The sequence below is a fragment of the Neoarius graeffei genome, chromosome 6 (genome assembly GCF_027579695.1).
Source record: "Neoarius graeffei isolate fNeoGra1 chromosome 6, fNeoGra1.pri, whole genome shotgun sequence".
In the NCBI taxonomy this organism is placed as follows: Eukaryota; Metazoa; Chordata; class Actinopteri; order Siluriformes; family Ariidae; genus Neoarius; species Neoarius graeffei.
In genome coordinates this window covers 100,139,028-100,156,235 of record NC_083574.1, presented here as the reverse complement: position 1 = coordinate 100,156,235, position 17,208 = coordinate 100,139,028, and positions in this window count along the sequence as shown.

The following is a 17,208-nucleotide window of genomic DNA, read 5'->3' as shown; positions in this document are numbered from 1 at the left end:
CTGGGATAAATGGCTCGAACCCTTGTTATTTGCAGTGCGAGAGGTCCCCCAAGCCTTCACGGGGTTCTCCCCGTTTGAATTATTATTTGGGCATAAGCCAGGCGGCATTTTAGATGTGCTGCGAGAAAACTGGGAGGAGGGACCTTCACCAAGTAAAAGTGAAATTCAATACGTTATTGACCTGCGTGCAAAACTCCACACACTCACACACCTAACCCAGGAGAATTTGCGGCAGGCCCAAGAACGGCAAACCCGCCTGTATGACAGGGGTACACGCCTTAGGGAGTTTGCACCGAACGGACAGGGGTGGGGCGCTACAGATTTACCACCTCAATCTACTCAAACTCTGGAACGAGGAGGTCCCCGTAGCATTGATGTCGGTGGTTCCGGAGAAGACGGAGCTGGGGCCAGAGGTTCAAAAGGGAGCATTGGCATCGCATACCTCTCTGGTCCCCTGTGGAGACCACCTCTCCCCGACCCAACTCGCGGAGGTTGCCCAGTTGCAGACCGAGTTTTTGGACATGTTCTCGCCCCTACCCGGCCGCACCGACCTCATAGAGCACCACATTGAGACGCCCCCAGGGGTGGTAGTGCATACAGGCTACCCGAACACAAGAAAAAAGTGGTTCGGGAAGAACTCGAGGCCATGGTCGAGATGGGCATCGTCGAGGAGTCCCACAGTGACTGGAGCAGCCCGGTGGTCTTGGTTCCCAAGGCCGACAGGTCGGTCCGGTTCTGTGTGGACTACAAAAAAGTCAACGCAGTGTCTAAATTCGATGCGTACCCAATGCCTCGTATTGATGAGTTGCTCGATCGGCTAGGCACGGCTCGCTTTTACTCGACACTGGATTTGAAAAAGGGTTATTGGCAGATCCCCTTGACTCCATTATCCCAAGAAAAAACGGCCTTTTCCACACCGTTCGGCTTACACCATTTTGTCACACTTCCTTTCAGGCTGTTTGGAGTGCCCGCTACATTTCAGCGGCTGATGGATAGGGTCCTCCGCCCCCACGCCACCTATGCGGCCGCATACCTCAATGACATCATTATTTATAGTAATGACTGGCAGCAGCACCTACAACACCTGAGGGCCGTTCTTAGGTCGCTGAGGCGAGTGGGTCTCACAGCCAACCCAAAGAAGTGTGCGATTGGGCGCATGGAAGTACGGTATCTGGGCTTCCACTTGGGCAACGGGCAGGTGCGTCCCCAAATTAACAAGACTGCAGCAATTGCGACCTGCCCGAGGCCCAAGACCAAAAAGGGGGTGAGACAGTTCCTGGGGCTGGCTGGCTACTATCGTAGGTTTATACCTAATTATTCGGACGTCACCAGCCCCCTGACTGATCTCACTAAAAAGGGGGCACCAGATCCGGTCCAGTGGACGGAGCAATGCTAGCTGGCTTTCTCTGAGGTAAAGGCTGCACTGTGCGGGGGGCCACTGTTACACTCCCCTGACTTTTCTCTCTCTTTTATGTTACAGACAGATGCGTCGGACAGAGGGCTGGGGGCCGTGTTGTCCCAGGAGGTGGAGGGGGAGGACCGTCCAGTGCTGTACATCAGTAGAAAGCTGTCAGTACATGAGGGGCGCTACAGCACGATCGAAAAGGAGTGCCTCGCAATCAAGTGGGTGGTCCTCGCCCTCCGCTACTACCTGCTGGGACGCCCTTTCACCCTCTGTTTGGACCACGCGCCCCTCCGGTGGCTCCACCGCATGAAGGATGCCAACGTGCAGATCACCCGTTGGTATCTGGCACTCCAACCCTTTAACTTCAAGGTGATCCACAGGCCGGCGGCGCAGATGGTTGTGGCGGATTTTCTCTCCTGTCGGGGGGGGGGGAGTTGGCTGCAGGCCGGACGGCTGCCCGGCCTGAGTCGGGTGGTGGGGGTATGTGGCAGCGGGGGCGTGGTCAAGTGCCGGTCTGTGACCGGAGGGTGGAGTCAGGGAAGGTAAGTGGCAGAATCACTACACCTGATGTCAATTAACCTGTGTTTGTGTGTCTTCCCAGTGAATGCGCCCTATATAAAGAGAGAGAGAGAGCAGAGGAAGTGACCTCTCTCCTGAACCAGACGACTTGTGTGTGTGTGTGTGTGTGTGTGTGTATGACTGGGAGATTTATTTTGTGTCTGAAAAGAACAAATAAACCATAAGTTATGGAACTTTATTCTGGCCTGCTATCTTTCTGTGCTCCTCCCCCTCCTATGAACTGCCACACTTTTGTTCTTAGTGAACCACAGGAAGATGCTCAAGTGTTGGCATGTGCACAATAAACTAATGTAAATGCATATTTTGAGGTGTTCATGAGGCATTTGAGTTCATGAGGCATTCCATGATGTTAATCCTCTCTAATACTTCCAAAAATCACCAACAAGGAGATATTAGAGAGGATTAACATCAAGGAATGCCTCATGAACATTATACAAATCAAGAAACTCAAGTATTTGGGGCATATTATTTGCCACAATACTTTTCATCGCATGCTTTTAGAGGGAAAAATTTATGGAAAAAGAGGAAGAGGAAGGCTAAGAATTTTATGGACATCCAACCTCTGTAGATGGACAGGCCTCAGTTACACCAAAGTAGTGTGAATGGCTCAGGACAACAGAAGTGGCTGGAGAACTATTGCATCCAACCCTCGACCCGAGGATGGAACCTGACAATGATGACGATGATGACAATGAGTTCCTTCTGTTCTTAGCGAACCACAGGAAGATGCTCAAGTGTTGGTAATTGCACAATAAACTTACATAGATGCATATTTTGCAGTGTGGTCTCAATTTTTTACTGTTACAATTAACCCCAGGTTGTGTTACAACATACTCTGTTAGTGGAGTCGGCTGTAACAATTGCACTCCTTGCATTTGACATCAAATAATTAATTCTGTGATATAGTTTGTGAAAATATTGATATTTGTGTCAAAATTTGAGCACTTTATCACAAAAATTCTGCAAGTTAGAGGTGCTAAGACAAAAAGTGTTACACTCATCCCCGGTCTCCCCTACACCAGTTGTTTCTGCCGGCATGCGCATGCCTAATGGACGTGAATGGCCCTGCGTTTTCTGCCGTGTTAGTGTGGACCACGGGCGATTGCTCTAAGACAACGAGGGAGGCTCAGCCTCCTCTAAAAATGACGAACTTCATGTAGGATGAATTGCGCTAGGCTTATGTTATAGCCGACCTTATAACATTGCTATTTCAGATCCAGAATCATAGAAATATATGTGCTCAACCCAACTACAGCGCGAAATCATTCCGTTATAACTTTCCCCAGTTCACCTAATGTGCGTGTGAGTTTTCCCCCCTCGTGACAGCGCAATGCAGCCCAGCCTCAGTGGACTTCAATGGCATTTGGGAGCTATGCGCTTTTCAATATCAAAATGCAAGATGATTATTGGACAAATACTGCGAAAACGCCCGCCCACGGAGTCCCAAGGACTCCCAGCCTCAGTGGACTTCAATGGCATTTGGGAGCTATGCGCTTTTCAATCTCAAAATGCAAGACGGTTATTGGACAAATACCACGAAAATGCCCGCCCCACAGACTCCCAGCCTCACAGTGGGAGGGACATGGCAGTTTCCGAGAGGAGACTGGTGATTGGTGAAAGCGGCTGGATATTTTCTTTGATTGGCAGCTCGTTTCAACTATAGACAGGCAGCGGTGAATTTCAGTTCAGTCCCATGCGGATTCGCAAGTGCTGTGGTGTATTGTAAGAGATCAGCTTACATTTCGATTTCATTCATTACATACGGTTTCTACCAGCTTTTTTAGTTTGTATATATTTTCATTGTAAATAAAGTGTAAATATAGTGTTGTCAAGTTTGCTATCTTAGTTCCAGAAATTTCATTTATTTGAGTGACTGAACTTGAACTTGAGGGGGCTAGTCAGCTAGCAAGAAAGCTGCACACGGATGCCAAGCATTGCTGATTTAAGTTTGGCGAAGCCATTTGCCAGTCTTCCTTTCGAGGAAAAAATTAAAATTAAAGAGCAGGGTAGACCAACGCCTCAAATTGACTTGGTGAAAAAGGTAGGGAATAATACTCGTTCCTTTCAGCTCTCCTGGTACGAGAAAGTGAATTGGCTAACAGCAAGTGACCCACATCAACAACAGTAAATAGGCTACTTTAGTAATATGTCATGGATGGACCAAAAATATAGAATCTATTTAAAATGTTTATGCCGAGTATATTATATTGGAATATATATTTCTCTGGATATGAATTAAACACAGCTACAATTTGGAAAACATTTTTAAACAAAAACACAGCCGAGAACATTTCACACTACAGACCTGGATTAAAAGTGAAGGGTTATCAAAATTGCCAATAAAACATTTCTCAGTCAAAATAAGTAAAATATAGGGAAAGTGTCATTGAATGAAATGTGTGGCACCCAGCTCTATGTTTGGCTCCCCAAGGTCAGTGCTTGTGCCTATTACAGAACACTCTGCTGTTACTGCTGAGGTTCCTGACAAAGAGCTGCTTTCAATAATGATCAATTTTTAAACAACATGTCACAATTTTAAAATATAAAATGTTAAAATATACCCCCCCCAACACCACCATCATGCATATTGGACAGTAGGCTAATGGGCCAAAAGAACCTGTTATTTCACAGTTTGTGACCCTGCCAACAATCAGCCAGATCAGAGGCAAGAGTATGGGCAAAATTGATGTGTTTTTTCTTTTTTCTTTTAAAATCTGGAAATATCGTAACCGACCAGCCTCCCCTGTTTGAAAGACTACCGCCACTGGTGTGGACAGAGATTATTTCTAATGCAGAGCGAAAACAGAGATTGTTTTTACTTTAACGCGGTTTAAAAACTAAAACGTATGAGTGTGGATGTAGCCTATGTTTATATAAAGGAGAGAGAGAGAGAGAGAGAGAGAGAGAGAGAGAGAGGCTGTGACTCCACCCTCTGAAACCCCGCCTTTTCTCCTCCGGATCTCAGGTGAAAGTGAAAGTGTTTTCAGGTGAAAGTCAGCAAGAGTTTTTTTTTTGTGATCAGAAAAACATGTGGCTCTTTTGGGGGAAAAAATCATCAGAGTGAGTACAGGAATATAAAGCTGTAATATGTGAATGTTTGGATTATTTTCTAAATGAAGAACATTTCTGTCTTAACTGACACAGTTGACTTTATTCTTAATTTGATAATTCGGTGTTGACGCAGTAACTTAACTTGAAGGAAGGAAACCTGTGTGTCCTGTGGTGTTTCTTACATGTGTGTAAAGTTTACAGCTGTTACTTGTTAGAGAGGGAAGAATATTCATATTTATTACAACAATTCCTGACATACTTCCACTATTTATTCTTCTTTTTCTCCAACATACACAAACAGCAACAAACGCAACACCACTTCCTGGTTACACACACACACACACACACACACACACAGAGCCATTTTAGATTGAAATGCTGAAATGTCATTGGGCCTCGATACCATTTGTGTCAGATCGAAATATCTCACAGCAGCAATGATTTTTATCGATTCTGTCCTGATAAAACCATTTCAATCACAAGTCGGATAAATATCTGTGTAGCCTTCACCTGCCATATAAGCAACCAGAGAACTGTGCTTCAGAAACTTAAAGCTCTTTCAATAATAAATATCAATCTCTATGAAGTAAAATAGCTTTTTAGCATCATGCAATTTATACACACTTTTTTTGACAAAGTACTTACCCATATTAACAAAAAATAAACCTATGTATTTGTGCTTGCGTTTATATGGAAGAGCACTGAAATATACAGGAGATTAGTTGCTCAGTGTTGTTCAACTCAAAAGTTTAAATTCTTTACACATCTCCTGTTAAGACCAGAGAGATGTAACGCTTCACAATCTTGTGTACAAAAATTACATACTTTCCAACCCACTGAGAAGGAAAAGTGGTAGATCAGATTGTGCAGCATAGTCGCACCCTTGTCTGGGGGGGGGGGGGGGGTGTCCTGGCTGCACTAAGGTCAAGCAATACAAGCAGCGAGACACAGCCCTGATCAGAAGCCAACAGTAGCCTTATCACACCCTTGGCAACCCCCCTCCCTCCCCTGATGGTAAGGCTGCACTCAAGGTGTGTGAAGAGGATATGACACGGCTCTTCCAGAATCAGAAAATAAGGAAAGCACAAGGTCCAGATGGAGTCTCTCCCCCCGTCTTAAAGCCTGTGCTGACCAACTGGCTCCAATCTTTACACAGATCTTCAACAGATCCCTCAAGCTATGTCAAGTCCCCTCCTGCTTCAAGCGCTCCACCAAGAAACCCTCCATTACAGGATTAAATGACTACAGGCCTGTCGCTCTGACATCTGTGGTCTTGAAGCCCTTTGAACGACTAGTGCTGGCTCACCTGAAGAGCATTACAGGTCACCTGCTAGACCCCCTGCTTACAGGCCAAAGTGGTCAGTGGATGATGCAAGTTAACATGGGGCTGCACTACATCCTGCAACATCGTGACTGCTCAGGGACCTATGCAAGAATCCTGTTCATAGACTTCAGCTCAGTGTTCAACACCATACTTCCAGAAATCCTCTCCTCCAAACTGTCCCAGTTCAGTGTCTCACCTGCCATATGTCAGTGGATCACCAGCTTCCTGACAGGCAGGGAACAGCAAGGAAGGCAGGGGGAAGTCACTTCTGGCATGCGGTCAGTCAGAACTGGTGCTCCTCATGGATGTGTCTTCTCCCCACTGCTCTCCTCCCTTTACACCAATGACTGCACCTCCAGGAACCCAAATGTAAAACTCCTGAAATTTGCAGATGATACTGTACTTCTGCTGACTTTTTTTTTTTTTGCTCACCTCTTAATGACCTAGGCAAGAAAATTCTACTAATTAACTTTTGACAAGGCATGCCTGTTAATTGAAGTGTTCCAGGTGACTACCTCAGGAAGCTGGTTAAGATAATGTCAAGTGTGTGTAAAGCTGTTAACAAGGCAGATGATGGCTACTTTGAAGAGTCTAAATAAAATATGAAATATATTTTTGACCATTTTTAGTTTACCACATAATTCCATATACTAGTGCATCTCAAAAAATTAGAATATTGTGAAAAAGTTCAATATTTTCCATCAGTTATTTAAGAAAGTGAAAATGTTATATATTATAGACTCATTACACATAAACTAAAATGTTTCAAGCATTTTTCTATTTTAATTTTAATCAGTATGGCATACAGTACAAAAACATAAAAAAAATCTCAAAATATTAGAATATTTAATTTCGAGTTTGAGTAAAACAGTATGAACACAGTGTATCTCTCGGTCTCGTTCAGTACACACAACCACAATCATGGGGAAGACTGCTGACTTGACTGCTGTCCAGAAGATGATCACTGATGCCCTCCACAAGGAGGGTAAGCCACAAAAGGTCATTGCTGAAAAGAGTAGCTGGAAAAGGTGCACAAGCAGCAGGGATGACCGCAGTCTTGAGAGGATTGTCAAGAAAAGTTGATTCAAGAACTTGGGAGAGCTTCACAAGGAGTGGACTGAGGCTGGTGTCAGTGTATCAAGACCCATCACGAACAGACATCTTCAAGAAAAGGGATACAACTTTCGCATTCCTAATATCAAGCTACTCCTGAGCCAGAGACAATGTCAGAAGTGTCTTATCTGGGCTAAGGAGAGAAAGAAATGGACTGTTGCTCAGTGGTCCAAAGTCCTCTTTTCAGATGAAAGTACATTTTGCATTTAATTTGGAAATCACGGTTCTAGAGTCTGGAGGAAGAGTGGAGAGGCACAGAATCCAAGGTGTTTGAAGCCCAGTGTGAAGTTTCCACAGCCTGTGATGATTTGGGGTGCCATGTCATCTGCTGGTGTTGGTCCACTGTATTTTATCAAGTCCAAAGTCAACACAGCCATCTACCAGGAGATTTTAGAGCACTTCATGCTTCCATCTGCTGACGAGCTTTTTGGAGATGCTGATTTCCTTTTCCAGCAGGACTTAGCACCTACCCACAGTGCCAAAACTACTACCAAATGGTTTGCTGACCATGATATTACTGTGTTTGATTGGCCAGCCAACTTGCCTGACCTAAACCCCAGAGAGAATCTATGGGGTATTGTCAAGAGGAAGATGAGAAACACCCGACCCAAAAATACAGAAACGCTGAAGGCCACTATCAAAGCAACCTGGGCTTCAATAACACCTCAGCAGTGCCACAGGCTGGTCACCTCCATGCCACACCGCATTGATACAGTAATTCATGGTAAAGGAGCCCCAACCAAGTATTGAGTGTATAAATGAATATACTTTTCAGAAGTTGGACATTTCTGTATTGTAAATCCTTTTTTTGATTGATCTTAGGGAATATTCTAATAATTTGAGATATTGGATTTCTGATTTTCATGAGCTATAAGCCATAATCATCAAAATTAAAACAAAAAAGGCTTTAAATATTTCACTTTACATGTAATGAATATAGAATATATGAAAGTTTACCTTTTTGAATTAAATTATGAAAAAAAGGAACTTTTTCATGGTATTCTAATTTTTTGAGATGCACTAGTACCGTATGTTCCAGATGTTATTTCATAGTTTTGATGTCTTCAGTATTGTTCTACAATGTAGAAAATAGTCACCGTCCAGAAAAACATATGAATGAGTCGATGTGTCCAAACTTTTGACCAGTACTGTGTGTGTGTGTGTGTGTGTGTGTGTGTATAAATCATATTTGTTGTAATATCATTTTCCCCTGTTGTTTTCACACCAGGACCAGTCTAAGCTAATTAGACCTTCTGAAATAATGTCTGGGGAGTGTGAGGAACTCGGAACATCTGAAATGAGTTAAGATGAGCAGCACAAAATAGATAGATAGATAGATAGATAGATAGATAGATAGATAGATAGATAGATAGATAGATAGATAGATAGATAGATAGATAGATAGATAGATAGATAGATAGATAGATAGATCAATCGATCTTTTGGAGGGTTCCCTCAGGGAAATTAAAATTCCAGCAACATCATTACAGGATAAATAGAGAATAGAAAATAGAAAAAGCTTCTGGATAAATTAAGTATTAACATATACAAATTAAAAAAAAAAAAAAAATATATATATATATATATATATATATATATATATATATATACAGGCAGTGTTCGAACTATGCCGATATTTTCGGGGGGTCCCTTTTTTTCCCTTGGGGGGGGGGGGGGGGGGGTGCTTGTGCTTGAGCTTGTCTCAGAGCGCGGATCTCCAAACACATGAGAAGCTTATCTTACGCACATATCACGCGGACTCCACACCTGAAAGGAAGTGTGTTGGCACTGTTGGCACACTTCCTTTCTACTAGTTTGTGTCCCCAACCTGGCAGCAGCAGTCGTTGTCATATCGGTTTATTTTATCTTTGATGTAAACACAACACTTCGGATATGCAAATGCTTCCCGTTACACACGATTGCTATGTCAATAAACATCATTTTGCCAATATTTTAGAGACCCCCCAACATTTCCCAAATCATGTTTTCAAGGGATCTCATGTCTGCTTCAGGGGATCTCGGATCCCCCAAGTACCCCCGTAGTTCGAACGGTGTATACAGCTGTATATATGAAAAATGTCCAGCAGGAGAGGTATTGCACATTATATTGCACATTGTCCAGTATTGCTTTTTGTTAGGCTAGGCTACTGCTGCTCCTTCCCATCAGTGGTGGTTCTAGACCAAAATTACTAGGGGGGCCGAGGTGGGGCCAGTGTTTTTTCAGGGGGGCACATATGGGCAAAACATGGCAATATTTAAGCGTTCAAAATGTTTTGTTTAGTTTATTTAAAACCAAAACAAAATACATTGAGCGTAAATACAATGAGATAAACATTCTGTCTCAATAGCCTAAACATAAAATAAATTGTGCTCAGTAAATCTTAAAACCATGTTTCTCTTTTTTGTAAAATAGGATTTCTATTTTTGCATACAATGAACCTTTTCTTCAGACGTGGCTGCACTGGAGTGCTGTCCAAGCACTTGCTGATATCTGGAGAAAGATGAATACAGTAAATATGAGAGTGCGACTGACAGAGGTGGAAAGAGTACTAAAATATTATACTCAAGTACAAGTACTGTTACTCTGATGAAATTTTACTTAAGTACAAGTAAAGTTACCAGACAAAAAATCTACTCAAGTAAAAGTAAAAAGTAGATCATTTAAAATGTACTTTGAGTAAAAGTAAAACGTTACTTTTAACAATGGGTGTTTTCTGCCTCCATTGTGTTGTGCAAAAATGAAAAAGAAGAGGAAACAAGGTTATATGTACATCTCAACCCAGATGTTTTATTTAAAGGAAGTGTATCAAATTGAATGCTTAGGATAATGCTACATTAAAACTGAGACAAACAAAAAAGGTCAATACACACAGTCATGTCGTTTACATCGCCCTGACCACACACAAAGAATTGTACATGAAATATGAAAGTGAAATGTTGCACCGAAATCTCGTAGCTTGCCTGTGTGCACTGTGTGTTATTGAACAGTTCAATTCAAACATTATTTGTTTTGCTTAATATTCCTTTCTGGCCTGTTGGATGTAGAATGGTAGGAGGACTGATCACGTCAGGTTGGCGAGCTAACTTGCTTGCATGATTAGCCAACCAAATAACAGACTAGTTACCGTTATGTTACAGTACCAACAGGTTGCTACTTCAACATTAGCAATGCCATCCACTATTTTTGGAATATAACCAGCCTATTGTCGGTTTTACTATGGAAAGGAAACATTATGCCAATGACAATACTTACCTCAACATGCTTGCGCAGATTAGACGTCAAATTTTTGTATGCCGCAATGGTTGTCTTCTTGGGCACACATAATCTGCATTGCATAATGAAACTGTCACCCCTTTTCTCTACGAAGCTGAAGTGATCACGTATGTAGGGCTAGGGGTGCACTTCATTACTGGAAGAAATTGCGTTTTCTGCAGGGTCATCCACCACAGGTTCCTCGGTCTCCTCCATGTCCGCAGGGGAGCTTTATCAACACCCTTGGCCCAGGGGCTAGGCCCCTCATAGGCTACCTGTCAACCCTACCCTTACCGTTGGCCAGGAAAACACTCTTAATTTATTTGCAATACGTGTCAAGCATTTACAGTGTAAGCGCCTAATTAGCCTAGAAGCCTACGATAGGTTACGTTTGGCTCAGCGTAGCTGCGCAAGGCCCACACTCACATTGCTCAACACATCCGACCACAGAGGGAGAGAAGAACGCGCGCATCATCATTACAGAGCCGATTCTGATTATTACCACGGACAGGACAGTGATGCTGCGTAACTTTCACGCAGGGGCATGGCCAGAGATAACCACACAAGCGTGCGTGCGCGATAATGTAGACCTATGTGTAAACATAAAACACACACAACTACAGACAAGGCCTTTTAAAAAATAAAATACATAAAAATAGCTCGGTGGCATGAAAACAAACATTCACTGCAAGTCAAGGTACTTGGCTCAGCGGCCACATGAAACGTAAACACCATGGACAGCGGCCAAATTCATAACTCTACAGACCGAAATACACGAAACCGAGTCCTACTAGGGTTTACTTTACCGATCTATGTTCAAGCATCATGCAAGTCTTCCTTCTCCTTGAATAAGACCGTGCATTCAACTGCCTTTTTGACATGACTGCATCGAAATACCACTTGGAACAATATTTTACGCACTCCATCAAGAAAAAAGTTAAACATGATGAACACGGGCATACTGTTTTGAGCATACGATTTTTTAAAAAGAAACTAGCTACATCAAAGTCCTTCAATAAACCCATCCTTTAGCGCAAATGAGCTTAACCTAGTTCAAAGCATGACGCTAGCAGTAGCTGCATAAGGCAAAATCACGTGGGCCTTTCGTCAACAACAAGCCACGGCGGGCAAACATTAATAATCAAGTGTCCTTACCTTAAAACGTTGTCTTGACCACAGAACTTCTCAAGTATTTCACTTAAATCCACACGGGTTAACAACACACCCAACACAGCTAGCGAGAAATGTGGATCTGCGCTAGCTTTGTATTGCTATTCCCCTCACTATGCTTACTCTGTCTGCTGCCCGAACTGTGAACATTATAGGCTACAATCTTTTCATCAACTTCTTCGGTAGATGCCGTTTTAGACATTTTATTATCCCCATAGAAATATGCTATTATACTAACAGGATTATAACCCATACGAAAAAAAACAGTAAAGAACTTATAAGAATTTACCACTGTCTTAGTAGTAAATCCTTATAAATATAAGGATAAATCCTTATAAGGATTTATAAATAAATATATATGCCATGTATGATTTACTCCTGAAAGTGGCCCCTTTTGCATTTTCCTCATACAAATTTTTTATGAAAATCTAGTATGTATGAAGTGAACATTGTGCATGGTTTTTACAGATAATGGGTATGATGAATTACACCGTCTTTGTATGCTTCATGTAATGGTTGTAGTTTTAAATTATATTTTACAGTTTAAAATGTATATGCCTTTTATATGTAAATCCACACAAACATATATGTTTTTGTTTGAATTGTGGATGTATCGTAAAGGTATTCTATGATGGCTCTCTACGTTTTTTATATGTCAACATTACATTGACAGTAATTGGTTGACATTTTAAAAACATAGATAAATCTGAACAATTCATACAAAAAAAACTCTTCTATTTTTACATTTATAGTAATTGATCGACATATAAAAACATCTATAAACCTAAAGAAGTCATACAATAAACCTGTCTTTTTCAGTAGGTTGACATATAAAAAACATAGAGAACCATCATAGAATACCTTTACGATACATCCACAATTCAAACAAAAACATATATGTTTGTGTGGATTTACATATAAAAGGCATATACATTTTAAACTGTAAAATATAATTTAAAACTACAAACATTACATGAAGCATACAAAGACGGTGTAATTCATCATACACATTATCTGTAAAAACCATGCACAATGTTCACTTCATACATACTAGATTTTCATAAAAAATTTGTATGAGGAAAATGCAAAAGGGGCCACTTTCAGGAGTAAATCATACATGGCATATATATTTATTTATAAATCCTTATAAGGATTTATCCTTATATTTATAAGGATTTACTACTAAGACAGTGGTAAATTCGTATAAGTTCAAATCACACAACACGTATTCAAATCACAACTGATTTATTTTACTGTTGGACAGATCATAGCATATCTAGCCTAGCTGCACATAGCCTAGCTGCTGGTAGGCTGATAACTGATAAGTAGCTGATATTCTGAACAGATTGGTGATCCTTACCTTAAAAAAGTCTGTGACTTTAGGCAACGATTCTATCATTACCTGCATCTCTCTCTTTTTTTCCTTTTATGCGCCCCGCTAACATGTGAACGCTTCATCTTTCAAAGCCTCTAAATTTGTGTCTCAGTAGTCTGCAGTCTTTGGCGCGCTTTCGTGCGTGACGTTACATTTTGTTACATTTTATTCTGGTACAGTTGTGGGTGTTCGTTTCGCGAACCACATCCACCATGTCTCTTACAGCAGGCTACTGTGCGCTCATTTATTTCTAACCTTATTTCTATCCGTACATTAATGTAGGCCCACGATTCCGACAGTTTATTATTTTATTAATATTACAAGGCCCCTGATTGGCTGTGGCCCAGGGGTTTGAGCCCCCCGAAGCCCCCCCCACTTAAAGCGCCGGTGCATGTCCGCCATCGTCTGTGTGAGACTCGCGCGCGACAACTGTCCTTCCCGTGATTCATTTCCAGAACGCATTTCCCCTTCTCCGTTTTAGCCTTTATTTATTTATTTATTTATTTATTTTTACTCAGTAACGGTTGTGATGTAAAATGTACCGAAGTACACTACTTAAAAGAAAACATACTTAAGTAAAAGTAAAAGTACACTCTTTAAAAATTACTTGAAAAAGTATAAGTACACAAAAAAGCTACTCAAGTACAGTAACGTGAGTAATGTAATTCGTTACTTTCCACCTCTGGTGACTGAGAACAACATTTATCATTATTCATTTATTAATTTATTATTATATCTATTATTTGTATTTTATATTTATTAATTATTATTCAGACTTCACACTTTCAGGGTAGGCTATATGAATTGTAGGTCGACACTGCTCACACACATACATTTGTTCAACATCACAAACCTGATGGTGCTGTACTTGATATGCATGGTGAATCTGGTTGTCCCAATGACTCGTTGGGTTGTCCCTCATTCTGTCCCTCAATCTGATCCTGAATGTCTTCATCCTCACTCTCAGATTGCCTTTCAGATGCCTCACTTTCCACCTCTCCAACCACCACCTCTGGCTCTCTCTCCACCTCTGGCTCTCTCTCCTCTTTCATAATCTTCATCTTCCTTACTCTCTCTATGTTGCTTTTTGCCAACAGGGGCAAAAAAGGACATAATGTCCTTCTTGTTCCTTTCCATGATGATAGCCTACAGTAGGTCTATACTAAAAAGTAAACGGAGAGGAATGTAGCCTCTACATATCAAAAGGCCATTGAAGTTTTACAAGAAGGTTAAACACTGTCGGTTATTTTACCCATTTCCCAAAAATATTAAGTTAGGCTACTTATTGCTGTGCAACGCACTTTTAAGAAAGCGCAATAAAACGGATTTATTATTGTAGTGAACAACAACAGTAAAACACGGATATGTGCAAACACTGACGTTACGAAATTGAATAATTTTCCTTACCTTCGCCCCTTTGCAATAGCCTAGTCCTTGCAGGGCTGCAGCTGTTATCTCTCACGTCCGAAGTTTACAGTTCGCGCTGCTGCGGGTCTTTCTGCTGCAGATAACAGTGCACGTGTAGCGCTTTAAGGAGTCCGTGTAGAACACTCCATCATGTCAGTTCCGATCTTCGAGCCAGCGCACGTCAAAATTAATAAATCTTGTTACCTGTTCAGACAGGGGCCACAACAGGGGCCAGGAGCAATTTTACAGGGGCACTGGCCCCCCCTGGCCCCCGTTTAAAACCGCCTATGCTTCCCATCCTCTGTCCTCCTGTTACCCCTCCCCCCCCCCCCCCCCCCAGAGAGGAGTTGTATAGTGTGATGGCGTGAGAGACAAAGGAGTTTTTGAGTCTGTTCGTCCTGCACTTGGGAAGGAGCATTCTGTCACTGAACAGGCTCCTCTGGTTGCTGATGACGGTGTGCAGAGGGTGACTGGCATCGTCCATGATGTTCAGTATTTTGTCCATAGTCCTCTTCTCGGCCACCGTCACCAGAGAGTCCAGCTTCATGCCGACCACAGAGCCGGCCCGCCTGATCAGAGTGTCACAAGACACAAACGAAAGCATGTAGAATGCAAAAATGTGATATAACCTACTGCTCCCTATGTTCTAAGTTAAAAGAAAAAGGAAATTTACATGCACTAACATAAACTTATAAAGGATTTGTTAGAAGTTCTGCATGGAGGCTCTGAATGAAATATTGTACAGAATGGAATAATTTTTTTACTGTTTTTTTTAAGCAGTGTTTAAAATATTAAAAATGTGTAGTGTGAGAAGTTTACTATGACCCATAAATGGAACTAAATCTGAAAACTAGGGGCTCGTTTACACGAGGACGCTGTCGGGTAAAAACAACTAAATATTTTATCGGAAGTGCCTTTCGTTTACACGGGGACGGCGTTTCCAAGGCTGAAAAACGGAAAAAATTGAAAACGCCTTCCAGAGTGTATAAGTTAAAAACAGCCCCCATTGCATATCCGTCTAAACTACCCAATACGCAAAACTCTGCTCGGATCTGCTCACGTCGGGTACGCGTTTACATCATACATATGTCATATACTGTACATGCCAGCCCGGGAAGTAAGAAAGTAAGTAAAAAAGTAAGAGCATGTCTGATTACATCGATCCAACGGACCTTCAAGCTGCTCTGGCGGCTTTAATAAACGTCCAGGAGTCCTTCGAACATCTATACCGAATCTGCACATATACCGTTAATGAACAAAGGCGGGTATAGTATGCTCTTACTTTTTTACTTACTTTCTTACTTACCATAGCCAGAGTAGTCAAAGTTTTCGCGGCGCAGATGTGCAGATCAGACAAGACGGAAGACGTTGTGCATGCGTGCAGACATAGCGGAGGTCTTTCACAGCACCACCTACCCGCCTGGCATGCACATCCAATTGAATTCCACACATTTATGCGTCACCGTATAGACGCAGATTTCCTCCTTGAAAACGGTCGTGTAGACGCGGAAAAAAGTGAGAACGAAAACGGACTTTTGCGTTTTTGTTTCAGACCGTCCCCGTGTAAAGTGGGCCTAGTAGTGAATTAGCAACAAACTGGTAATGGTTCAGGTTTCACATATTGTTGAAATGTTCATGAGGAAGAAGTCCTGTATTTCTAGTGGGAAAAGGGTACGTTAATGGAACACAGGCATGGGGGGGGAGACAGGTATACTGAAAGAACTGCTCAGAAATTCTTTGTGAACAGAACCAACAGAACCAAGACCATTAATGTTGCGTGATCGTCAGAAAAATATCTTAAACAATAACAACTGTCTTGAAAGAGACAGAGTAACACTCACTGTCACCAGAGGTCTCTGTCTCACTTTTCTCCTTTTTCAAGTTAGATTAGATTAGATAGATTGGATCAATGAAGTTTTATCTAATCTATCTAATCTAATCTAACTTGAAAAAGGAGAAAAGTGAGACAGAGACCTCTGGTGGCAGTGACTGTTAGTCTGTCTTTTTCAACCTGGAATGGAGAAAATCTTTTTAAAGAGATCATGAAATATTGTGAAAGATAAAATTTGATTTTGTATGTTGATGTATTTACTTTTAAAACAGAAAGTTTTTGTTTGTTTTTTAGAGAATTCTCTCTAACACACGTGTTTTACACACACACACACACACACACACACACAAATGGGACTACGTGAGCTTTACTAACAAGCTCATTTCTTCCTTGCCTAGCTTGAACTCGCATGATCTAATTTTAGGTGTTGATCTGAATTGTTACTGACCCAGCCTTAGACTGATCGAACCCTAAACTTATGACTTTCTCTAAAATGGCTATGACTTTATCTGTATTTATGAACCAGGTGGGGTGCATTGACCCCTGGCAGACCCTTTTTCCTTACAACAAAGAACTTTCCTCTTTTTTCCCCCATGCACACAGTACATATTCCAGAATCGATCATTTTTTCATAGATAAGACTTTTCTCTCCTCAGTTAAGAACGTTGTATATTCAGGGTCATTACTGAATACTCTAAGT